Source organism: Ranitomeya variabilis, chromosome 2 (assembly GCF_051348905.1).
Source record: "Ranitomeya variabilis isolate aRanVar5 chromosome 2, aRanVar5.hap1, whole genome shotgun sequence".
NCBI classification, from domain to species: domain Eukaryota; kingdom Metazoa; phylum Chordata; class Amphibia; order Anura; family Dendrobatidae; genus Ranitomeya; species Ranitomeya variabilis.
The window spans coordinates 210,411,706-210,438,625 of record NC_135233.1 but is presented as its reverse complement, the minus strand read 5'-3'; positions in this window follow the sequence as shown (position 1 = coordinate 210,438,625).

Here is a 26,920-nt window from a genome sequence, read left to right as displayed (position 1 = left end):
TGCAGCAAGCTCAAGCCACTCAGAGGTAAAGGGGAGGAAGAGAGGAAAAAAAAAAAAAAAAAAACTCAGAATTTCCTTTCTTATTATCCCACTTCTGCAATGCATTAAACATTCAATGTTGGCCTGGCATACTGTTATGACCCCAATGGCAGAGGGTCTCAGGAAATAATACCAAGTCTGCAAACACAAAAAACAGCTCATAGGGCAGTGGTAACTGGGCTGACCATATATCTAATCCTAGCACCACAAATAGAAGCAGCCGGGGAACGTGCCTACGTTGGTTCTAGACGTCTCGCGCCAGCCGGAGAACTAACTAACCCTAGAAGGGAAAAGAAAGACCTTTCTTGCCTCCAGAGAAAAGACCCCAAAAGTTGGATACAAGCCCCCAACAAATAATAACGGTGAGGTAAGAGGAAAAGACAAACATAAGCATGAGCTAGGTATTTAGCAAAGAGAAGCCCACTAGCTAATAGCAGAATATAGTAAGATGACTTATATGGTCAGCAAAAACCCTATTAAAATATCCACGCTGGATATTCAAGAACCCCCGAACCAACTAACGGCCGGGGGGAGAACACCAGCCCCCTAGAGCTTCCAGCAAGGTCAGAAATCACATTTAGTACAAGCTGGACAAAAATAGGAGCAAAGCAAATAACTCAAAAAACAAAGAAGCAAGACTTAGCTTAATATTGCAAGAGCCAGGACCAGCAGACAGGAGCAACAGAAGGATCTGATTACAACGATGCCAGGCACTGGACTAAGGATCCAGGAAGTTAATATAACGACACCCCTGGACTAACGACCCAGGTGAGTTCCAAACTGAAGAAAGACAATCCCAGAGTCATACCACTAGTGACCAAAAGAGGGAGCCAAAAAGTCAATTCACAACAGGTATGGTTTGGAGGATCGGTCATGGGTGTCGGCTCGTTCTGTTCATGCTGATCAATTGGTCCGAGCATTTCATATCAGCCATCCTCAGAAACCTGGTGGTCCGGTGGCCCCCCGCTGAGAGGTGGGTATTGTCATGGCTCAAGACGGGAATTAATTTGCTGGCCTCCTTTTGGTTTGGGGAGGACTATATTTACTCGCTCTCCTGTGGGGGTTTGTCAGTGATCAGTGATAGTTCTGTCCTCGGCTGAGCAGCTGACATATACCTGTGTATACTGTTTGTTTCTTTGTTCTTGTCTAGTGCATGATCAGCTTGTCCCTCGTTTTATGTCTGCGCTCTGATTCTGTACCTCTGCTATTTCTCTGGTTCTGATCTCTGGCTTGCTCTCTAACTGCTCTCCTTGTCTGTGCCCTTGTTTACTGCGTTCCTGTCTGACTTTTCTGATTGTATTTGACCATTCTTTAGTCTGGGCCTTTGGATACTGCGTTGCCCTCTGGCTATTGTACCCGGCTTGTCTGACAACTCTCTCCCTCCCTTGCACGGAGCTTAGTCATTCTCCAGCTGCTCCCCTGTGATCACGTGTCTCAGGTCCTGTTAGTGTAGCTCGCTCTCTGCAACAGCTATACACTACTATTAGTTACTGCTGTGTCCACATTTACTCCCCGCTAGCATTCATTCTCTGGACACAATGTGTGTCCGTCACAGCACACACCTTGTATCATTACACCAATATTGAGGTCCTATTTGACCGCATTGCCATGGATCTAGTTGGACCCTTGGTAAAGTACACCCGAGGGCATCAATATATCCTGGTGCTCCTGGACTACACAACACAGTGCCCAAAGGCGGGAACCCTAAGAAACTCCTCCAACAGAAGTATAGCCCGAGAATTGGTTCATATATTTTCCCAAACCGGCCTGCCAAAGGAGATAATGATGAACTAAGCAACCCCATTTATGACCAAGGTGGTGAGAGAGTTGTATAGGGCCCCCCAGATTATGCAACTCAGGACATCAGTGTACCATCCACCAACAGACAGCCTGGTGGAGAGGTTTAGATGATGGCCGCATCCACCGCTACACTATAAGATCCTGCATATGGCAGGCATGTGCACCGACAGCTGGCTATTCGAGGTGCCCTTCCCACTGCTACCACTGGTAAGCGACTTCATTATCACCTACAGTATTTGACCATGAGCTACTATCATTGATGGGTTGTTTTATACTTCAGGTTACCCATAGGATTACTGGTGGATACCGGATCGTTCCATTACTATACCCTAGAACTTAATGGGTATGTAGGTTCTCTTTTCCATTATTACAGCCCACCATATATTTGTGCTTTAACCTGTTTATACATTAAACCTGCAATCTATTTCAGACCACACTGGTGTCATGTCGGACGCTATTCACACTAGGGCGTCCGACAGACAGCGGTAATTCCGCATTCCTACACTATGCGCTCAGTGGCGCCGGCTAGATTTCATCTAGGTTGTCTGGGGTTAATCTACTGTAGCTGGTACTCGGATTGGAGGCTGGGTCTTGCCCACTGCCTTTAAATAGTTCTGCTGAACTTTGGGCATCGCCGATTATAGCTTGTGTCTTGTGCCTGGTGATCTCGGTCTGGAGTGGTGGTCTAGGAGAGGAAATATCGTATCTGGTGGTGTATTATCCTTCGTCATATTTGTCCTTCCTATATTTGTATTTGTTTTGCCCTGTGCACATTATAGTGTTTTCCTGTGTGTCAGCGGCGTGGTGCGTTTTTAGTTTTCCCTGTCTGTGCTTTCTGTAGGGGTTGGTGTGAGGTTTTATCACTGGGTGGTGGGTGGAGGTTTCAGTTTAGCACTGAAACAGGAGTCAGGGTCAGGCCTGGCGGCCCAGACATGCACACCTTCAGTGTAAACTCTGGGAGAGGGACAGACAGGGTTTCCCTAGTCTAAGGGATATTGCAGCTGTAGTCTACCCAGTACCCCCGTGACCACTGGACATTCATAAACCCTAGGAGTGTACAACCATATACCCATTATATTATTTTCCTAGGGTAGGTTTTAATTTTTCTTTATCACATCACTGTATACACATTACAATGGGATAATTTTGTCTTTAAGAAAACTGCATGCTGAGCAGGACCATTACAAGCCTGATACATGACATCTATCCATTTTGCTAGCAGTCGGGTAGGTCCTATATTCCTTGCTATCCTTAACACTCCAACATATATATATTTCATGGTATTGTATTTTTGATTATACTATACTAGCTATTGAACCCGTTCTACGCCCGGGTGGCGAGCATTTATATTGGAATATGGTCTCCATCCTGGTATGTGCTGCTCCCATCCTGTCATATGCTGCTCCATCCTGCGCCCCCATCCTGTCATGTGCTGCTCCACCGTGTCATGTGCTGCTCCATCCTGCGCCCCCATCCTGTTATGTGCTGCTCCACCGTGTCATGTGCTGCTCCATCCTGCATCCCCATCCTGTCATGTGCTGCTCCACCGTGTCATGTGCTGCTCCATCCTGCGCCCCCATCCTGTCATGTGCTGCTCCACCGTGTCACGTGCTGCTCCATCCTGCGCCCCCATCCTGTCATGTGCCACTCCACCGTGTCATGTGCTGCTCCATCCTCATCCCCATCCTGTCATGTGCTCCCATCCTGCGCCCCCATCCTATCACGTGCTGCTCCATCCTGCGCCCCCATCAGTGCGGGCGGCTGTGCTGAGTGCGGGCAGCTGTGCTGAGTGCGGGCGGCTGTGCTGAGTGCGGGCGGCTGTGCTGAGTGCGGGCGGCTGTGCTGAGTGCGGGAGGCTGTATGTGGCTGTGCTGAGTGCGGGCGGCTGTATGTGACGTGGCTGTGCTGGGTGCGGCAGCTGTGGACGGCTGTGCTGGGTGCGGTGGCTGTGCTGGGTGCAGCGGCTGTGCGTGGCTGTAGGCGGCTGTGCGTGGCTGTGGGAGGCTGTGCGTGGCTGTGCTGGGTGCGGCGGCTGTGCGTGGCTGTGGGCGGCTGTGCTGGGTGCGGCGGCTGTGCTGGGTGCGGTAGCTGTGCTGGGTGCGGCGGCTGTCCGTGGCTGTAGGCGGCTGTGCGTGGCTGTGGGCGGCTGTGCGTGGCTGTGCTGGGTGCGGAGGCTGTGCGTGGCTGTGGCGGCTGTGCGTGGCTGTGGCGGCTGTGCGTGGCTGTGCTGGGTGCGGCGGCTGTGCTGGGTGCGGCGGATGTCCTGGGTGCGGCGGCTGTGCTGGGTGCGGCGGCTGTGGGTGGCTGTGCTGGGTGCAGCGGTTGTGCGTGGCTGTGGGTGGCTGTGCTGGGTGCGGCGGCTGTGCGTGGCTGTGCTGGGTGCGGCGGCTGTGCGTGGCTGTGGGCGGCTGTGCGTGGCTGTGGGCGGCTGTGCTGGGTGCGGCGGCTGTGCTGGGTGCGGCGGCTGTCCGTGGCTGTGGGCGGCTGTGCGTGGCTGTGGGAGGCTGTGCTGGGTGCGGCGGCTGTGCGTGGCTGTGCGTGGCTGTGGCGGCTGTGCATGGCTGTGCTGGGTGCGGCGGATGTGCTGGGTGCGGCGGCTGTGCTGGGTGCGGCGGCTGTGGGTGGCTGTGCTGGGTGCGGCGGCTGTCCGTGGCTGTAGGCGGCTGTGCGTGGCTGTGGGCGGCTGTGCGTGGCTGTGCTGGGTGCGGAGGCTGTGCGTGGCTGTGGCGGCTGTGCGTGGCTGTGGCGGCTGTGCGTGGCTGTGCTGGGTGCGGCGGCTGTGCTGGGTGCGGCGGAGGTGCTGGGTGCGGCGGCTGTGCTGGGTGCGGCGGCTGTGGGTGGCTGTGCTGGGTGCAGCGGTTGTGCGTGGCTGTGGGCGGCTTTGCTGGGTGCGGCGGCTGTGGGCGGCTGTGCGTGGCTGTGCTGGGTGCGGCGGCTGTGCGTGGCTGTGGGCGGCTGTGCGTGGCTGTGGGTGGCTGTGCTGGGTGCGGCGGCTGTCCGTGGCTGTGGGCGGCTGTGGGAGGCTGTGCTGGGTGCGGCGGCTGTGCGTGGCTGTAGGCGGCTGTGCGTGGCTGTGGCAGCTGTGCATGGCTGTGCTGGGTGCGGCGGATGTGCTGGGTGCGGCGGCTGTGCTGGGTGCGGCGGCTGTGCTGGGTGCGGCGGCTGTCCGTGGCTGTGGGCGGCTGTGCGTGGCTGTGGGAGGCTGTGCTGGGTGCGGCGGCTGTGCGTGGCTGTGCGTGGCTGTGGCGGCTGTGCATGGCTGTGCTGGGTGCGGCGGATGTGCTGGGTGCGGCGGCTGTGCTGGGTGCGGCGGCTGTGGGTGGCTGTGCTGGGTGCGGCGGCTGTCCGTGGCTGTAGGCGGCTGTGCGTGGCTGTGGGCGGCTGTGCGTGGCTGTGCTGGGTGCGGAGGCTGTGCGTGGCTGTGGCGGCTGTGCGTGGCTGTGGCGGCTGTGCGTGGCTGTGCTGGGTGCGGCGGCTGTGCTGGGTGCGGCGGATGTGCTGGGTGCGGCGGCTGTGCTGGGTGTGGCGGCTGTGGGTGGCTGTGCTGGGTGCAGCGGTTGTGCGTGGCTGTGGGCGGCTGTGCTGGGTGCGGCGGCTGTGGGCGGCTGTGCGTGGCTGTGCTGGGTGCGGCGGCTGTGCGTGGCTGTGGGCGGCTGTGCGTGGCTGTGGGCGGCTGTGCTGGGTGCGGCGGCTGTCCGTGGCTGTGGGCGGCTGTGGGAGGCTGTGCTGGGTGCGGCGGCTGTGCGTGGCTGTAGGCGGCTGTGCGTGGCTGTGGCAGCTGTGCATGGCTGTGCTGGGTGCGGCGGATGTGCTGGGTGCGGCGGCTGTGCTGGGTGCTGCGGCTGTGGGTGGCTGTGCTGGGTGCGGCGGCTGTGCGTGGCTGTGGGCGGCTGTGCTGGGTGCGGCGGCTGTGGTCGGCTGTGCTGGGTGCGGCGGCTGTGCGTGGCTATGGGTGGCTGTGCGTGGCTGTGCGTGGCTATGGGTGGCTGTGCGTGGCTGTGGGCAGCTGTGCTGGGTGCGGCGGCTGTGCTGGGTGCGGCGGGCGGCTGTGCGTGGCTGTGGGCGCCTGTGCGTGGCTGTGGGCGGCTATGGTCGGCTGTGCTGGGTGCGGCGGCTGTGCGTTGCTGTGGGCGGCTGTGCGTGGCTGTGCTGGGCGCGGCGGCTGTGCTGGGTGCGGCCATTTTCTTGGTCCTGCTCCCGGAGTCGGCGCCTGCGCAGTCCGCGCTTTCCGGCGCCATTTTCTTGAAGACACTGCAATGTGTCTTCAAGAAAATGGCGCCGGAAAGCGCGGACTGCGCAGGCGCCGATTCCGGGAGCAGGGGGACAGTCACGGCCCGGAAGCGCGTCGGTGGAACGGGTCAGGTAAGTATACTCACCCTCCGCCTCCTGGCTCGTCCCTGCTTGTCCGGTGGAGATCGCGGTGTGCGTTCAGCGCTTACGCATACCGCGATCTCCTGGGAGCGTCGCTCTGTGCGGTCCAGACTGCGCCGGCGCTTGCGCTTGCGCAGTCTATAGAGGCTTCGGACAGAGTGACGCTCCCAGCGTTATATTATAGATTTTTTTATTTCCTTTGTTTGCTTTTTTACGTTTAATAGATGGACATCTATTGTATATTGATTTAGTACACTGAGGAAGGTCAGTGATTGACCAAAACTTTTTCTTTTGAACTACTTTTGGATTATATTAAAGTCTTCACAGCATATTACTGAAAGTTGAAAGCCAAGTTTTGTTTACATTATTAGCAATGGGACCAACACCAATCCAACAATTAACACATGGCAAGGTGATACTTTATGTAGACTGACATACTCATTTATACACATTTTTACATCTGTCATCCTTTTTTTTTTTTACAGTATCCCATGTTGGATACATGAGCAGTCAAAAAATTGCCTGCTCCGTGATCAGATACACATCTTATACATCTCCCGAAACTTCAGAATTGTAACTGTAAATACTCATGATTTTAACATATTTTTTTTGTTTTTGCTTTAATTTGAAAAAAGGATTTGAAAAATTACTGTTAATTTTTTCTATAATTTTTTGCCTTGATGGTATTATTACAAATTTGCAGAACTCAAGAAAAATGTATTTATATTTTGGAATAAATGTAATGTATAATATACATCACATATAATGTATGTACTCAAGAAGGTGAGTTAATACATCTCTTTCTTGGAAGCATTGTGAAGAGATTGCATGCAGGCTGTCCATCAGCAATGTGTCAGCAAGACAGTGACAGGAGAGCTGTAAGTAGCCTTTGTTGTGGAAGCATGGAGAGCGACATGCAGAACTGCCTGAAAGAGCTGCCACATTCTCACAGAGCGGAATGATACTACAAACTGTCTGCGTGCTTCACTCATTCCGTGTTTATTAGTATCCGCCTGCACTGATCTTCACGTTGATAGGCAAATGAACAAGAAACAGCACGAAGACAAGCGTCAATGCGCTTTCCCCAAACACAACATTGCGAAGAGGAGATTTTTAGGGTTATTCATAGTACTGAACAATAAATTGGATTTACCTTTACTTACTGCTGTGAAGCACAAATAATACAAACCAAAATCCAAGGCTTTCAGGAAAATCCACATTTACCCTTTACAGATCTTATATATATATATTTTTTTTATTTGTTGAGCATTAAAACATTCTGTAGTCATTGCTTAGCATCATGGCCATCTCACATGGCACTAGAATTCAGCCGGATGCAACAATTGGGATGAAAATTGGACTTGACATGGCAAGTTATCCATTACATCTGATGGCCAGATTCTAAAGAGAAGGAAGTTATAGAAGGAGGGGATGGAAGGAAGGGGTGGAAAGAAGGGGTGGAAAGAAAGGGTGGAAAGAAGGGATGGAAAAAAGAGATGGAATGAAGGGATGGAAGGAAGGGGTGGAAGGATGGGATGGAAAGAAGGGGTGGAAGGAAAGGATGGAAAGAAGGGATCCTGCTGTATTGCGATTGCATTAATGGTCTTAAAATAGGCAGAGGATTCCCTGATCATTCATACCACTTATAAATGTTTCTGCAGCGCCCCAGAGTCCTGGTCGTGCAGTATGGTCGCTCTCCCACCAGGGGATGATGGTACGTCTGATTGTACTAAAAGTTCACCTGACCAGGTATCAGACACACACTACACTTCACACTCCGGCCACGAGGGGGAGCAAAAGGTCCTATCTATTAGGCCACTCCTCACACTTGGGTAAAACTGGGGGTTGGATAGGAAGTTGGAGGAGAAAGCTGCTGGGTGAGACCCAGGAAAGACCTGTCAGGCAGACAAGGAGAGAAGGAGGAACATCGGAGCTGCAGACAGAGGTCCCTGTCAGGGGTGGGATCCTGACAGAGACTTAGCAAGAGATAGAACGTTACGGAGCTGCGCCTGCACTACCTTGCGGCAACATCCTAACAAAGGACACGAAGCGAAGTATATTGTGGAGAAGTGAGAAACGGGATCACAGCACAAGGAGATAATACCAGGAGGAGTCCTGCCTCGAGATCGGCAACATCCTTCTGAGGCGCATAGCCAGTGGCCAGAACACCGAGGGAGTAATAGGCTCTATGCATTACTTCAGAGACCGGCAGGACAGTTAATTCCAAGTTGGCTGTCCGACCTTAATACCTATGAAGACAACGGAGGCAAATTGTGGGAGAGGGGCGTCTCTAGGGTCCCTATAAAATAGCTCCAGGCCTACCCCGTCATACGGGTCGTCCTATCCATATCATCTGGGGGACGGAGAGAGAGAGAGAGACAGAAACATACACGACAGTTGTGAGGACTATCCCGTGGTGCTCAGCAGGGAAGTACTACAACACACAGGCGCTAGTAGGAAGGCTACTGATTTCCACCTGCAAAGGGAACTCTGGATGTGCCTTCGAACCGGCCGGACAGAGCCAGCCCCATTAACAGTGCTCTGGATTGTGGACGCTGAAGTCTACAGTAAAGAGGTAAAGAGACTGCAACCCTGTGTCCTCGTTATTTACTGCGACTTACACCATCGCCATCTATCTTACTGGAAAGCCCTGGGGACATACTTCACTTGTGGGAAGTTACACCATCTAGCTGCCATAACATCACCCCAGCGGACCCCTAAGCAGCGTCGGTCACCCTGACCGAACACCACAGGTGGCGTCACGAAAACTTGACAAACTACACCTTTAATTGGGCGCCCCTTAGCAGGGTCACGGACTGGGTCGGGCCACCGTGACATCCCGAGAACCGAGACAGAAGGGACCCGGTACCGAGAACCCCACGGCCCTGCGTCTGTGGGCGATCCAACTTTGTCATCACGAACACGATCTACTTAAGCCTGAAAATCAGGTCATGTGTGCCTAAGAACTGTGTCGAAATTGTGCTTAAAACTGTGTATTGCCAATTGCCGCCAAAAGTCCGCCATTGCTACGCCGTGTGTGGCGCAAGGGGAGGAGCCGTCGCTTCGTGGGCGGAACCAGCCGAAAAAGAGCGCAAAACAGAAAAGACGAGTGCCGCGCTGCTGTCTGGGAAAGCCGGAACTGGAGACGCCGTGCAGCAGAGCCGCCAGGAGAGACGCTGAAAAGCACCGACCTCGGAGAGGAGCCCCGACTTCCTCCAGGTTAGCGGAGGGGAGGAGCGGCCTTGACCAACCCGGGAGGAGAAGCAGCGGCGGCCGCAGCCACCGACCAGGCATCGCTACCAGACCTCGCAATAGGCGTAGCTGCATGCCTTGTACCACCGCCGGGTCCCCTGGGGCCTGCCGCCCCATCAGCCAACCGGACACTGTCCTGGCTACAGCGGCTATAATGCCCTTCTCCATGCCGTATATGCCTGGAGCAGCCTGGCTCCCCAGATACTCCGGAAAATCGCATACATTAACAGACTTTAAAGAAGAGATCGGCAGCCTGCTTGAGTTTTATCCCTTGACAGAGCCTCAGAAAGTTCACATGGTAACGGGTCAACTGTTTGGAGCGGCTCTGAGAGAAGTAAAGTCCTGGCCCGCTGCAGATAAGAAAACTGTGCAGCAGGTCTTTGCAAAGCTTAAAACCACCTTTGATACCCGCACCGCCACGGAAATCAAATTGACGTTCTATGGGTGCAAGCAGAGACCGCAGGATAGCTTACGGGACTATGCCCTTAATCTACAGGAGGCACTGCGGGCAATCAAGCAGAATGATCCAAACAGCATGCAAGATGAGGATAAACTCTTAAAGGAACGGTTTATCGAAGGACTCTTGTGCAGTCACCAAAGGGCCCAACTGCACCTTCTGGCCATGCAGAACCCTGACCTGACCTTTGTGCAGTTTAAAGACAAGGCCATCCAAGTGCTACAGGAGCGACAGCCCAGCCGTGCAGTACTTCCTGGGCGTCAAGCCCTCACGTACCACCAGGAGGTGGTGCCCGATGCTCAAGTTTCCACCGAGGCTGATGCTCAGATTCTGGAAGACGATTTCCCCACAGGACTGCGCCTCCAGATGCAGGAACTGACCAAGAGAGTTGCTGCCCTAGCTCGGACTGTGCAATCCCTACAGGAGGCCCCCAAGGAGAAAATCGAGTTGGCTTCCAGACCGGAGGATGTTCCTTGGCGATGACAGAGGAAGGCTCCGCCGATCAGAAGCAGGGACAACGATCGTTTCCATCGGGACGGACGAACCATCTGTCGCCGCTGCAACCAGGTGGGCCACGTTGCAAGGTACTGTCATTTAAACGAGCAACCCCTGGGGCAGAGGGCTAACCCCCAGGAGTAGGACGACCAGGCCCACAAAACTGGAGAGCCAAGTACATTGGAGGACGACCTGTTCTCCCCATTGTGATTGACGGTATTCCCATGAACGCTCTGTTGGACACCGGTTCCCAGGTGACAACTATGCCGTACATCCTTTATAAACGCTATTGGGAAGATACCGACATCACTCGTGGCTCTGATGATGATCTCACCATAATAGCCAGTAATGGTCAGCCGTTGCCACAAGTGGGGTACAAAGAGGTCACCATTAAAGTGGGGCGGGTAGAATTGAAGGCCCAGGGAATTGTAATTGTTGATATTGACCGACGTGAATGTAACCCCATGATGACCATTGGTACTAATGTCATAGAAAATTGTCTTGCAGAGGTTATTGTCTTGTTGCAGCAGGTGGCAGAAACAGCTGGTTATAGCGAACAACGAGCACTGCAGAAAGAAATCAGAGCTCTGATGCAGAGACAGCAGATAGGACTGACTGGTGGAGAAATTGGTCATGTTACAGTGAGTGATTCAATCCCCATTGCAGTACCCCCCAGGAGTGAAATGTTAATCTGGTGCCGAGCAGCCATAGGCCTCAGCGGTAAAGACTACCAGGCCCTGGTAGAACCTGTGTATTCAGATAACAGCGCCACCCTCCTAACAGCCAGAGGGGTGGTTGAGGTCCGCAAAGGGAGGGTGCCAGTACGTGTCCTTAACTGTGGAGAGGAAGAGGTGCACCTAACCAAGTATGTCACACTCGCCAAACTGTTGATAATAACGTGATACAGGCACCAGAACCCTTGGTCCCGTCCAATCAGGCGGAGGACAATGGTTCCGCAGGGCAGGCGGAAGATTGGTGTCAGAAATTGCATGTGGGCACTGACTCTACCCCATCACACCAGAAACAGGGGGCTTACAGAGTAGTTCATGAGTATGAGCGGGTATTCAGCAAACACCCCCTGGATTTCGGGCAGGTAAAAGGGATTCAACATCACATCCCCACGGGAGATCATCCAGCCATTAAAGAAAGATACCATCCAGTACCCCCAGCTCATTATCAGTGTGCCAAGGACATGTTGTGAGAGATGAAGGAGGCTGGGGTAGTGAGAGACAGTTGTAGACCCTGGGCAGCTCCAATAGTCCTACTCAGGAAGAAGGATGGCACGATGAGGATGTGTGTTGATTATAGGCAGATAAATCGCATTACACATAAAGATGCATACCCACTGCCCAGAATAGAAGAGTCCTTGGCTGCTTTAAAATCTGCTAACTACTTCTCTACCTTGGATCTCACCAGTGGGTACTGGCAGGTTCCCGTAGCAGAGGCGGACAAGGAAAAGACGGTCTTCACCACACCGATGGGTCTCTGTGAATTCAACTGCATGCCATTCGGACTGTGTAATGCCCCAGGAACGTTCCAGAGGATGATGGAGTACTGTCTTGGACATAAGAACTTTGAAACCGTATTGCTATATCTGGACGATGTCATTGTTTTCTCCAAGACTTATGAGGACCACCTGAAGCACCTGGCCGAGGTGTTTGAAGCCCTGTCCAACTTTGGCCTAAAGGTAAAACCGTCCAAATGCCATCTTTTGAAGCCCCAAGTGCAGTACCTGGGCAATGTAGTGAGTGCCGAAGGGGTGGCCCCAGACCCTGACAAGGTCACTGTGATCAGAGATTGGCCGAAGCCCAGCAACCTCCATGAAGTCTGGCAGTTCCTCGGGTTGGTAGGCTACTACAGGAGGTTTATCAAGGACTTCACTAAGAAAGCCGCGCAATTGCAAGACCTGATGGTGGGCCAATCCAAGAAAACCAAGGGTAAGAATACCCCATTTGACTGGAACGACGGACTGGAAGGATCCTTCACTTGTTTGAAGTTGGCGCTGACAGGAGAAGAGGTACTGGCCTACCCTGAATATGACCAACTGTTTGTGCTGTATACGGATGCCAGCAACGTGGGACTGGGAGCCGTGTTGTCCCAGGTCCAGAAAGGCAAAGAGAGGGTAATTGCTTACGCCAGCAGGAAACTTTGTCCCACTGAAAGGAACCCTGACAACTACAGTTTCTTTAAGCTGGAGTTCCTCGCCATCGTTTGGGCAGTGACGGAGAGGTTCAAGCACTACCTGGCCTCAGCAAAATTCACCGTCTTCACGGACAACAATCCACTGACACACTTGGACACAGCAAAACTTGGTGCCTTAGAGCAGCGGTGGATGGCCTGGTTGTCCAATTACGATTTCACCATCAAGTACCGGGCAGGACACAAGAATGCGAATGCCGATGCATTGTCCAGGATGCCCAACTTGCCAGAAATGGGAGAAGAGTCCGAAGTACTCGAGGAAATAGAGTTGCCAGCTTTCCATCGCCCCAAGGTCACTCAGTGTTCTCACCATGTGAGGAACGGGCACAGGAACAAGCAGGATGCCACACTGAACCCCCTGCCTCACCATGGATGGGCAGAGATGCAGGACAGTGACCCAGCGGTCCGTCAGGTAAAAGAACTTCTGACGCAGGCAGGATCACACCCTAGCCTGGAGGATCCACAGGAGACACAACAGCTGTGGAAGGTGAGAGGCAAGCTATTTATTTACGATGGTAATCTGTGCCGAAGAAGCATCGACCCGCGCACCCATGAGTTGGTCTGGCAAATCGTAGTTCCAAAGCAGGATGCGCCAATGGTGCTGGAATCATACCACGATGGAGCAGGGCACTTCGGATGGAGGAAGTTGGAGAATTTGCTTCGGGGAAGGTTCTACTGGACTGGCATGAAGAGAACCATTGAAAAGTGGTGTCGAGAGTGTGGCCCGTGAAGCCTACGCAGGAAGGACCGTGACAGCCAAAGGTCTCCACTACAGCCCATCACCACCAGGCGACCGCTGGAACTGGTCGCTCTGGACCATGTGAAGCTAACGCCCAGCCGGTCAGGTTATGTCTACGCCCTTACCATCGTAGATCACTACTCTAGGTTTTTGGTCGTTGTGCCCGTTAAAGATCTCACAGCGAGGACGGCAGCCAAAGCCTTCCAGCAGTACTTCTGCAGACCACACGGGTACCCGGAAAAGGTACTGACTGATCAAGGGCCAGCCTTTGAGGCAGAAGTGTTCCAGGAATTCTGTAACTTATACAGGTGTAAGAAGATCAGAACGACACCGTATCACCCCCAAACCAATGGGATGTGTGAAAAAATGAACCAAGTGGTAATTGACTTACTGAAAACTTTGCCTGTGGAGGAGCGGAACTTATGGCCAGCAAAGTTGCCCGACTTGGTAGATATGTACAACCACATTCCAGTGAATTCCACCAACTGTACCCAGCATACCTGATGAGAGGAAGATCCAGCAAGTTACCTGTTGACCTGGACATGGGGGTCCTAACCCCAGAGAGCACCTCGCCAGATGCAGATTGGGATACAGAAAGGCAGCAAAGGTACCGCAAAGTACAGGAATGCGTGAAAAGAAGTCTAGCCCAAGCCAGACAAAAGCAAGAGAGGGACTACAACCAGCACGCCCCTGCATTCCCCTTGTCACTCAAATGGAAAAGGAGACTACACAAACTTGATGATCAATGGGAAGCGGAACCATATACCATCTTGCCATCCGACTTCGACAATACGAAGGTCTGTCTCGTCAGTAAAGATGGAGGGGAAACTTCGACGGCCGTATCCAGAGACCACCTCAAAATATGCCCTGATAAGTTGAGGGATAAGGAACCAGATCCAGGAGCATCTCCACCTGTGGAGGAGGAGAAGATGATACACACTGTTCTTGGCGATTTTCCCCAGTCCTGGACTCTAATAAATCAGGCCATCGTGGTACCTGTTCTAACGTTTCGCCAGCCAAAGCCACTGGGGCCAAGTGTGCTGCCCGATCAGCTGGAGCCAAAAGAGGCTCTGCACCAACAGGCTCCCATAGCCGATGCAGACCCGGCTGTAACTCAACCTCAGCAGCTCCTAACAGAGTATGCCATGGCAACAGTTGGACCGGCAAGTCCTCCCTCTGCTACTGGTGAATCTGCCATGCCCACAATTAGTAGCAGCAGTCATATAGGCTCCAGCATGCCCGCGCTACCTAGACTCACTAGAAGTGTAGCCAAAAGACAGTGCACTACACCAACCATGGCGAGCACAACGGACCCTGTTAGGTCACAAGCAACCCCTGCGTTGCGGAGGTCTACACATAGCACTCAGAATCAGACCCCGATTCGCTACAAAGCGTGGAAATATTAACGGGTACTGTTGTTTGATTGGAAATGTTTGTATATATGTTTCTGTTATAGATTTAAAATGGACAATGGAGTAATGGACAGTGAATTGCTCCAAAAGCTTGCATTATACTCCTCGAAAGGGATCCCTTTGTTTACCTGGGATCCCTGCTGTTTCAAGTTTGCACTCACTGAACTGGGAGTCATGAACTATGCAAGACCGAGACTGTTGACCTTTAGTGGGTATACGCCCTTAAAGGAAAAGCACTGTTTAGTAGATAGCCTACCCGTATGGGTAACAACGTTGAATTATAGTTAGTTAATTAATAAGTGTTATTTAAAATTTTAAGCACAATGTAAATATGTTTTTGTTTGCAACGTTCAAGTGTTCTCACCTCCCATAAAGGGAAGCCTTGTTATATTTAATTGTTTACAGCATTTCAAAAATTTTGCATGTCTTTTGCTAACATGTATTGTTGTTCTTCTTTTCCCAGTCCGGGAGTACTGGATTTAACGGGGGGGAGTGCAGCGCCCCAGAGTCCTGGTCGTGCAGTATGGTCGCTCTCCCACCAGGGGGAGTGATGGTACGTCTGATTGTACTAAAAGAGTTCACCTGATCAGGTATCACAGTCACACACTACACTTCACACTCCGGCCACCAGGGGGAGCAAAAGGTCCTATCTATTAGGCCACTCCTCACACTAGGGTAAAACTGGGGGTTGGATAGGAAGTTGGAGGAGAAAGCTGCTGGGTGAGACCCAGGAAAGACCTGTCAGGCAGACAGGGAGAGAAGGAGGAACATCGGAGCTGCAGACAGAGGTCCCTGTCAGGGGTGGGAACCTGACAGAGACTTAGCAAGAGATAGAACGTTACGGAGCTGCACCTGCACTACCTTGCGGCAGCATCCTAAGAAAGGACACGAAGCGAAGTATATTGTGGAGAAGTGAGAAACGGGATCACAGCACAAGGAGATAATACCAGGAGGAGTCCTGCCTCGAGATCGGCAACATCCTTCTGAGGCGCGTAGCCGGTGGCCGGAACACCGAGGGAGTAATAGGCTTCAGAGACCGGCAGGACAGTTAATTCCAAGTTAGCTGCCCAACCTTAATACCTATGAAGACAACGGAGGCAAATTGTGGGAGAGGGGCGTCTCTAGGGTCCCTATAAAATAGCTCCAGGCCTACCCCGTCATATGGGTCGTCCTATCCATATCATCTGGGGGACGGAGAGAGAGAGAGAGAGAGAGACAGAAACATACACGACAGTTGTGAGGACTATCCTGTGGTTCTCAACAGGGAAGTACTACAACACACAGGCGCTAGTAGGAAGGCTACTGATTTCCACCTGCAAAGGGAACTCTGGATGTGCCTTTGGACCGGCCGGACTCAGCCAGCCCCGTTAGCAGTGCTCTGGATTGTGGACGCTGAAGTCTACAGTAAAAAGGTAAAGAGACTGCAACCTTGTGTCCTCGTTATTTACTGCGACTTACACCATCGCCATCTATCTTACTGGGAAGCCCTGGGGACATACTTCACCTGTGGGAAGGTACACCATCTAGCTGCCATAACATCACCCCAGCGGACCCCTAAGCAGCGTCGGTCACCCTGACCGAACACCACAGGTGGCGTCACGAACACTTGACAAACTACACCTTTAATTGGGCGCCCCTTAGCAGGGTCATGGACCGGGTCGGGCCACCGTGACATCCCCAGAACCGAGACAGAAGGGACCAGGTACCGAGTACCCCACGGCCCTGCGTCTAGGGACGATCCATTTCCATCAGTTTCTTGAGTTTGACTCAACTATTTACACTGTAAATCCACTGGACACCTAGCATTAATTGGGTTATCTGTGTCAACTAATACTGATTAAATATCCTTTGCAGAGGTCATCAATCTCAGATTGGCGGGGGTCCCACATCAGGCATACCCTCCAATCAATTGTTACCCATGTAGGTAATAACAGCTGATCAGTGGGGGTGCTAGGTGTCGGACCACCAAAAATCTGAGATTGATAGGCTATCCCATGGGTAAGTGATAGACAGCTAATATTTATTTTTACTAATATTATGGATAAGGATGTGACTGTGAGAAAAGGTTAAATTAAAGTCCCTGGGCTACATGCTAAATCTGTGACTGGGCCCCCAGCTTCACCTGTAACTTATAGCATTCCCACGTGTAGAAACTCTTCTTCTCTGCAGGTGTCCGATCAAAAATACATTTTAGCAATCTGCTCTGATTATTGCTGTTACTTTTTGTGTTTACCCCTTTTTATGCATTTTTAAGGCAGATATGATGTACCATTTTTATGCATTTTTTTGCTCAGAAAAGATATGAATCTACATTTAAAAAGTAATTGCATTTTTTACATGCCTTTTTCAGGAACCCAATAGAAATTTATAGGAAAAAAATGCTGAGTTCAATAATGACAGGCTTAGTGTTAAAAGGGTACTGTCACACTCTGCAACTTTCCAACGATCACGACCAGCGATACGACCTGGCCGTGATCGTTGGTAAGTCGTTGTGTGGTCGCTGGGGAGCTGTCACACAGACAGCTCTCCAGCGACCAACGATGCCGAAGGCCCCGGGTAACCAGGGTAAACATCGGGTTACTAAGCGCAGGGCCGCGCTTAGTAACCCGATGTTTACCCTGGTTACCATCGTAAAAGTAATAAAAAAAACAAACAGTACATACTCACATTCCGGTGTCCGTCAGGTCCCTTGCAGTCTGCTTCCCGGTCTGACTGAGTGCCGCCATAAAGTGAAAGCACAGCACAGCGGTGACGTCACCGCTGTGCTCTGCTCTTACTTTACGGCCGGCAGTCAGTCAGTGCAGGAAGCAGACTGCAAGGGACCTGACGGACACCGGAATGTGAGTATGTTCGGTTTGTTTTTTTTTACTTTTACGATGGTAACCAGAGTAAACATCGGGTTACTAAGCGCGCCCCTGCGCTTAGTAACCCGATGTTTACCCTGGTTACAAGCGAACGCATTGTTGGATCGGTGTCACACACACCGATCCAACGATGACAGCGGGAAATCCAGCGACGAAAGAAAGTTCCAAACGATCTGCTACGACGTACGATTCTCAGCAGGGTCCCTGGTCGCTGCTGCATGTCAGACACAGCGATATCGTATGGATATCGCTGGAACATCACGGATCGTACCGTCGTAGCAACAAAAGTGCCACTGTGAGACAGTACCCTTAGCCACTCTGTTTACCTATGTTTACTCCATTCACCTTGGATCTGGACTTACAAAGGGGCGCTTGGCTTTGGCCACAGAGTTAGCTGCTGACTGGTGGTGCAGGCTGGCAGGAGATCAGATAGCCTGGTCAGAATAAGCAGGTCAGAGAAGGTGCAAAATCAGGAGATGCAAGAGTAGTCAATAAACAGGCTGAGGTCAAAATAGAAAACTAATACACAAGTCAGGCTATGAGCACATAGGACTGAACCAAAGGAGAAGACGACTTCATCTGGCAATTTACAGCAATATGCTGGAAGCTTAAGTAGGGTGTAGTGCTTTCCAATTGTCTGAAGCAATGAGCAGATTACTCTAGCTGGGCAGTAGAGATGCCTATATTACCAGACTAAATGGTCCTACAGGTCCCAACCACTCTAATCTTAGTGGCTGTACAGAGCCTGCATCTTTCAGTGTGTGAAAGCCCAAGTCTCTGTCATGCCAGCTCTATTCCGGCAGCCAGCACTGCCTTCTCCTAGTTACTGAAACTTATTCAACAAAGGAGCTGTCAGAGCTGTAGACAAAAATGCATTATTATTATTTATTTTTAGAGCACCATTGATTGCATGGTGCTGTACGTGAGGAGGGATTACATATAAAACACAAATAGAAATTACAGTGAACGAACTAATAGTGAAAGACAGTTACAGGGGGAGAAGACCCTACTGGTGCCGCCTTACATTCTACAGGATAATGGGAAAGGAGACAGTAGGTTCTGGGGTTGCAAGCTGTTTTGAAGACATGAGTTTTCAAGATCCATTTGAAAATTCCAAATGTGGTTAATGATTGGACTTGTTGGGGCACAGAATTCCAGAGGATGGGGGACACTCGGGTGAAGTCTTGCAGGCAATTGGATAAGGAATGTACAATTATGAAGAGAGAAGGGGGTCTTGGGAGGACCAGAGATTAAATGGTGGGAGATATCGGGAAATTACTTCAGAGTTATATGAGGAGAGAGATTATGGATGGTTTTGTAGATCAGTGTTAGTAGCTTGAAGTGGATACATTGTGGAACTGGAAGCCAATGAAGGGATTTGCAGAGGGGAGAAGCAGAGAAGTAGAGGAGAGAGGTGAATTAGCGAGGCAACAGAGTTAAAGACAGCCTGGAGATGTGCGAGAGTGTTAGAAGGGAGGCCACTGAGGAAGATATTGCAGAAGTCAAGGTGCGAGATGATGAGGGCATGAGCTTTTATTTCAGTAGATTGAGGGTTGAGGAAAGGACAGATTCTGGAATGGTCCGCACATCCAAAAATCATACATTGATCTAGGCAAAAATTTACAAAACTGAACATGAGGTTTCATAGTTTAACATTATGATCAGACTCTATGAAACCCACTACCATGTCACGGTGAACCTCTCAGTGTGTCCTTAACCTAAAAGCTACAGCGCTATGTGAAAGCCATCATCACATCGACAATGCACCAGCAAGGTGGGTAGCCTTGTGCCTCACAGCACCCACCCTGCTAATTTAAAAACTTCTTGGTCAAATGGGAGGAGTGCTGCTCCAAGTAAAACAAAGGAGGAGACAGTAATGCAAATGCCAGAACTGTAGGAAAAAAAACATTTTAAAATTAACAGGAGGCTGCAAGAGGGATTCAGCCTATTTTCACTCTCAGTTCACAGTCTGAGAGTTTGTGGAAGGTAAGGGTTTTTTTACATCTATTCACCTGGTGTTGCTGCTGTATGGTGGCCATTGTTGCTGTCATGTTGTGCCTGTGGGACGGTATGGCCTGGATTTACGGGGACTCAGCCTCACACCGTGCTTACTGTGAAGCACCGGATCGCCCGGTCTGCCAATGCATTGCAGCTCTAATGATGGTTTGCACGTGGCTCTGCACCTCTTATGCTAGGGACCCCTTGCGAGGTTCACCGTGACGTGGCAGTGGGCTACATATGATCTGATCAGTATGTTAAATTAAGAACCTCATGTTCAGCGTTGTAAATGTTTCTCTAGCAGCATTGGATCAGCGTATGATTTTTGGATGTACGGTCCATATCTTTTTCTACAGTTGTGAAAGGAAGGAGACAGCACTTGGTGAAGAGTAGAGCTCGGTGAAACAAAGGCTCGGGGGGAGCTTCCACTTGTCGAAAGCACTTTATCCTCACATGTGAGGCTTTTGAATCAAAAGTAAAGTTCCCAGTAACAGAGGAATGGATTGTCTAGCTAAAGGTTTGGCTCGACTATTTCTAAGAGCTACATATGCATAGAAATAATTTGAGGTAGGTGAAATGCTGCTGATGATTGCATTATCGATCATTCTTGGTGCATGGAATTCTGGTCGGTGTTTGTAAACAGACCATTAATCGACCGATGATCGTCTTGTATATAGCAGAACTGCGTTTAACGGCTGCGGTCAGTTTGTCCAAATGTAACCTACTGTAAGCAAAGGATGTAAATTGCTTAAAAAGAAGAGAAATTCTAAACATTGAACTCTAGCTATAAAATCCCGGCAATACTTTTCTTTCTCAGTGACAAGATGATATATTATCATTATTTTGCTTTTAGTTTGTCCTTTCCGCTAGAGGCGGAAACACTATATAAAATACATCAACGTGATTCTGCTCTTTAGACTTGAAGGTCTGGAGCGTAATTGACTTCACCTACACATTATTCTTGAGACAGATTAGCTCAGGATCTCATAAACACCCATTAAGGCTGAATGATAGTATTGATAGTTTGACACCTTTCTTGCTTTTCCTGTTCTGCCAGTGACATTTTCCTGTCCAGATATACATAATAAGCAAATAAAGGACATATTTTAAGGTCAAACACAGCTGCAATACAATAGGTGTCAAACTTAGTTTTACTTTCCTTCGTCCTAACATTCTGTTTTTGAAGAGCGGGGTGTTTTGACACAAGCCTGTCAGTCATCAACTACAAATCAGTTTCTGTATTCCTATTTTAGGCTGAAACCAGAGACACACTTACGAGATTTCATTCAAAATATTCCAGCAGCTGAAAATCCTGCTTCATATGTCTCTATCGTGAATGTTAAAGGAAAAGCACTCGATTTCTACTATATATAACAAAATAATTTAAAGGAAAAAATAATTTTACCAAGTATTACACAATGTAAGGCTTCTTTCACACTATCATTCACACTAACATCATGATTAATGAGGGTCAAACTCCTGGATGCTCAGGTCGACCGGGTTTGGCCGAAAAGCTAAAAAAAAAGTTTGTTTCGGGTACCGAAACCAAACCCAGATCTCATTCACATGAAGGGGGGCCAAACATCCAGTGTTTGTCACTCTGTCATGTGCATGACAGTGAGGCAAACACTGCCTCTAAGATCATTACCGCTGGTCAGAGTGCTGCAGCTCCCTCGCTGTCAGATGACAGTGTGAGCCTGCAGCTCTGACCAGAGGTAAAAAGTTTACCTACTGTCACAGGCTGATGGGGCTACTACGTCCATGAGCCTATGCCTGCTGTCGCAGCTAACAGTGAGAGCAGGCGCCACAGATGGGTGTATTCATCAGCTGGCGTTTCCACTATAAATAAATTATTTTTAAAAATGGTGTGGGGTTCCCCTGTATTTTTTTATAACCAACCAGGCAAAACTGACAGCTTCAGGCTGAAACCTTCAGCTGTCAGCATTAGCAAGGTTGGTTATCAAGAATAGAGAGGTCCCCACACCATTTTTTTAAATTATTTAAATCAATAATTTTTTGCACAACTAGCCAAGCTAAAGCATACAGCTGGTGGCTGGAATTCTTGGGCTGGTAATGGGCCCATGGGTATTGGCCCCGCAGCTTAAAAATAGCAACCCTCAGCAGCACCAGAAAAGGTTCATCTATTAGATGCGCCAATTTTGGCGCTTTGCCCGGCTCTTCCCACTTGCCCTCTGGCGGTGGCAAGTGAGGTAATATTGTGGGGTTGATGTCACCTTTGTCTTGTCCGGTGACATCAAGCCCACAGCTTAGCAATGGAGAGGTGTCTATAAAGCACCTATCCATTACTAATCCTATAGTTATATTGTAAATAAAGACACAGCCAGAATAAAGTCCTTTATTTGAAATAAAAAAGCACAGTTTTACTTTTTTATTTAAAAATAACAAACACAGTTATACTCACCTATTGCCCATTTCATTAAAGCCATTGTCACCTGTAAAAAAAATGCAAAAATAAAAAACAACCATATCCCTCACTTGTCCATTGTTCTTTCCCACACCGTAATTATGTCTGCAGTAAATAGTTTTCAACCTGGATTGTGGCAAGATGCGACTGTCCAAGCTGAAAACCAAAGGAGAATGAGCTGCTGCGAGCGCAGCATCAGTGACTAGCAGTGAAGTCATCGAGGTTACCGCTGGTCACTGAGGCTGCATTCCCAGCCAGACCCCTCACGTACGGTGATCTCAATGAGATCACCACTAGAACAGTGAGAAAAAGTCTCACGGTGCAGCGCTGAGCTCAGTGAGTTCATATGCCACAGTGTTTCAGAGTAAAACATACATACAAGACTGATTGTGCAGCCAGGGGCTGATACATGCTGCCCAAACCATGGTTGCCTTTAAAGAAATTCTAGAATGAAAGTTTAACCAGACCCCCAATGTATCAACCACTAAACCTATAAAGCACCTTCCAACATGATTAAAAAGAATCTGTCGCCAAGATCAATCCTATATGGGCCTGCAGGTCATAGAAAGTAGAATAAAATGATAACTTGATATCTGTAATCTGATGTCTTATTCCAGAGAAATTCACATTTTTCTTAATATGGAAATGAGTTCTTAAAGGAAACCTGTCACCCCCAAAATCGAAGGTGAGCTAAGCCCACCGGCATCAGGGGCTTATCTACAGCATTCTGTAATGCTGTAGATAAGCCCCCAATGTATCCTGAAAGATGAGAAAAAGAGGTTAGATTATACTCACCCAAGGGCGTTCCCGCTGCGGTCCGGTCCGGGGCCTCCCATCTTCTTATGAAGAAGTCCTCTTCTTGTCTTCTCGCTGCGACTCCGGCGTAGGCGTACTTTGTTTGCCCTGGTGAGGGCAGAGCAAAGTACTGCAGTGCGCAGGCATCGGGAAAGGTCAGAGAGGCCCGGCGCCTGCGCACTGCAGTACTTTGCTCTGCCCTCAACAGGGCAGACAATGTGAGCCGGAGCCGCAGCGTCAAGACAAGAAGAGGACGTCATCCTATGAAGATGGGAGGCCCCAGACCGGACTGAGATGCCCATCAGATCGGACCGCCCGCCCAGATGAGTATAATCTAACCTCTTTTTCTCATCTTTCAGGATACATCCGTGGCTTATCTACAGCATTACAGAATGCTGTATATAAGCTCCTGATGTCGGTGGGCTTAGCTCACCTTCGATTTTGTGGGTGACATGTTCCCTTTAAGATCTACGGGTCAGACATCTCCCTGAGAATCTGCCTCCAGAGCTAAGGAGGGAGTTATTAGTGTGAGACATGTAATGATTGACAGTGCGTTCTCCTGATCTACATGTCTCACACTGGCAAAGCCCTCTTTTATCTATATATATAATTGTCTAAGGGGTACTTCCATCTGTTTGTCTGTAACTTCTGTCTGTCTGTCTGTTTGTCTGTAACGGAAATCCTGGCTTGCTCATCTGCTGGTGTAGGTTCACTGTGTTTTATCAAGACCAATGTCAGCGCAGCCGTCTACCAGGAAATTTTAGAGCACTTCATGTTTCCCTCTGCTGACAAGCTTTTTGAGATGGAAATTTCATTCTCCAGCAGGACTTGGCACCTGTCCACACTGCCAATAGTACCAATTCTTTGTTTAAAAACAACAGTATCACTGTGCTTGATTGGCCATCAAACTCATCTGACCTTAACCCTATAGAGAATCTATGGAGCATTGTCAATAGGAAGATGAGAGACACCAGACCCAACAATACAGATGAGCTGAAGGCTGCTATCAAAGCAACCTGGGCTTCCATAACCCCTCAGCAGTGCCACAGGCTGATCGCCCCCATGCCACACCACATTGATACAGTAAATGAAGCAAAGGAGCCCGACCAAGTATTGAGTGCATTTACTGAACATACATTTCAGTAGGCTATCATTTCGGATTTTAAAATCATTTTTTCAAGCTGGTGTTATAAAGTATTCTAATTTACTGAGATAATGACTTTTGGGTTTTCATTGGCTGTAAGCCACAATCATCAACATTAGCAGAAATAAACACTTCAAATAGATCTCTCTGTTTGTAGTGACTCTATATAATATGAGTTTTACTTTTTGTATTGAAGAACTGAAATAAATTAACTTTTTGATGATATTCTAATTTTGTGAGAAGCACCTGTACATACTCTCTATCATTATTCTGGCATTTGGCAAATAATAATTATAGTAATCCTAATTGACCTAAAGCAGGAAAGGTTTATTCTGATTTCATGTCAGATATTGAGAAAAACATGCAGATGTGTCTTTTTATATAGTGTATGTAAACTTCTAGTTTCAACTCTAGATGTCTAATTAACGGCCACGTGTAATTTAGTCTCTGAGTAAACTTATTGTACAGCCGACACATATGCTTACCATTCTCTGTAGTATTGCATGCTGGCTTGGGTGCGCGTATCGTACATGTGCTGCTGTCTTGCAGTGGAGGGGCGCTCTATAAATGTGATGCATTGTCTGTGCAACAGGTCCGGTCAGCTGACTAGATCATGTGACTTGATGATGCGCACATTGAGTGCCACCTCCTCTGTGATGCCGCAACATGACTGATATGCACGGAGACACATACCAGGTGCATCCCATTTATTTAATTCACACAATCACTATATAACAATCACTAATTCGTAGCATGCCTACGTCCTGACGAAACTGCAGAGGCGGCAGCAGCAGGTTCCAGCAGCAGTGCGGCACTTCTTATGGCTATGGCCACAGGTAATAGATCATCTCCCTTACTGATTACTGCCACACTTGTTTTCAATCAAGGAATCTCTTAAATAGGACCTGCCTGACAAAGTTAAGTGGAACAGTTTGGAGCTCCCCCACGTACAAGGGCAATGGAGTACCCGGTACCGGGTCCTTCTCAGTTCAGGGGAATGTTACGATGGCCCGACAGGTCGGCCCTTTGAGGGGCACCCAATTAAAGGGGTTAAGTTTGTCTAGTGTTCGTGACGCCACCTGTGGTATTCGGTCAGGGTGACCGACGCTGCTAGGGGTCCGCTGGGGTGATGGAGTGGCAGCTAGATGGTATACCTTCCCACAGGTGAAGTATGTCCCCAGGGCTTCCCAGATGTGTAGGTGGTAATGGTGGATGATGTAAGGCGCGGAGAGTAACGAGGACACAAGGTTGCAGTCTCTTTACCTTTTACTGGAAGCTTCAGCATCCACAGTCCAGGGTGCAGACCACAGGGTACGCAGAGTCTGGCCGGTCTGAAGGCAAATCCAGAGTCCCCTTATCCAGGTGGAAATCAGTAGCCTTCCTACTAGTGCCTGTGTGTTGTAGTACTTCCCTGCTGAGCACCACGGGATAGTCCTCACAACTTTCGTGGATGTTTCTGATGTTTCACTCTCTCTCTGTCCCCCAGATGATATGGATAGGTCAAACCCGTATGACTGGGATGGCCTGAGGCTTGTTTATAGGGACCCTAGAGATGCTCCGACCCCCACAATTTGCCACCGTGTCTTCTTAGGTATTAAGGTCGGGCAGCCAACTTGGAATTGACTGTCCTGTGTTGTGAATTAGACTTTTTTGGCTCCCTCTTGTGGTCACTAGTGATATGACTCTGGGATTGTCTTTCCTCAGTTTGGCACCCACCTGGGTCGTTAGTCCAGGGGTGTTGCTATATAAACTTCCTGGATCCTCAGTCCAGTGCCTGGCATCGTTGTAATCAGATCCTTTCTGTTTGCTCCTGTCTGCTGTTCTTGGTTATTGCAAAATTAAGCTAAGTCCTGCTTCCTTGTTTTTTGGTTATCTGTATTGCTCTTATTTTCTGTCCAGCTTGTACTAAATGTGATTCCTGATTTTGCTGGAAGCTCTAGGGGGCTGGTATTCTCCCCCAGGGCCGTTAGACGGTTCGGGGGTTCTTGAATATCCAGCGTGGAAATTTTGATAGGGTTTTTGCTGACCGTATAAGTCATCTTACTATATTCTGCTATTAGTCAGTGGGCCTCTCTTTGCTAAATATCTAGTTCATTCTTACGTTTGTCTTTTCTCCTTACCTCACCGTTATTATTTGTGGTGGGCTTGTATCCAACTTTTGGGGTCTTTTCTCTGGAGGCAAGAAAGGTCTATCTTTTCCCTTTTCCCTATGAGCTGTTTTTTTATGTTTGCAGACTTGGTATGTACTTTTGAGACCCTCTGCCATTGGGGTCAGAACAGTATGCCAGGCCAAAGTTGAATGTTTAATGCATTGCAGAAATGGGATAATAAGAAAGGAAATTCTGAGTTTTTTTTTTTTTCCTCTCTTTGTTCCTCCCCTTTACCTCTGAGTGGCTTGTGCTTGCTGCAGACATGAATGTCCAGACCTTGATTACAAGTGTGGATCGGCTTGCTGCTCGTGTGCAGGGCATACAAGATTTTGTTACCAGTAGTCCAATGTCTGAACCTAAAATACCTATTCCTGAACTGTTCTCTGGAGACCGATTCAAGTTTAGGAATTTCAGGAATAATTGTAAATTGTTTCTATCTCTGAGACCCCGTTCATCTGGAGACTCAGCTCACCAAGTTAAAATTGTTATCTCTTTCTTGCGGGGCGACCCTCAGGATTGGGCTTTCTCGCTAGCGCCAGGAGATCCGGCATTGGCGAATATTGATGCGTTTTTTCTGGCACTCGGATTGCTTTACGAGGAACCCAATCTTGAAATTCAGGCAGAAAAAGCCTTGCTGGCTATTTCTCAGGGCCAGGATGAAGCTGAAGTGTATTGCCAAAAATTTCGGAAATGGTCCGTGCTTACTCAGTGGAATGAGTGTGCTCTGGCCGCAAATTTCAGAAATGGCCTTTCTGAAGCCATTAAGAATGTGATGGTGGG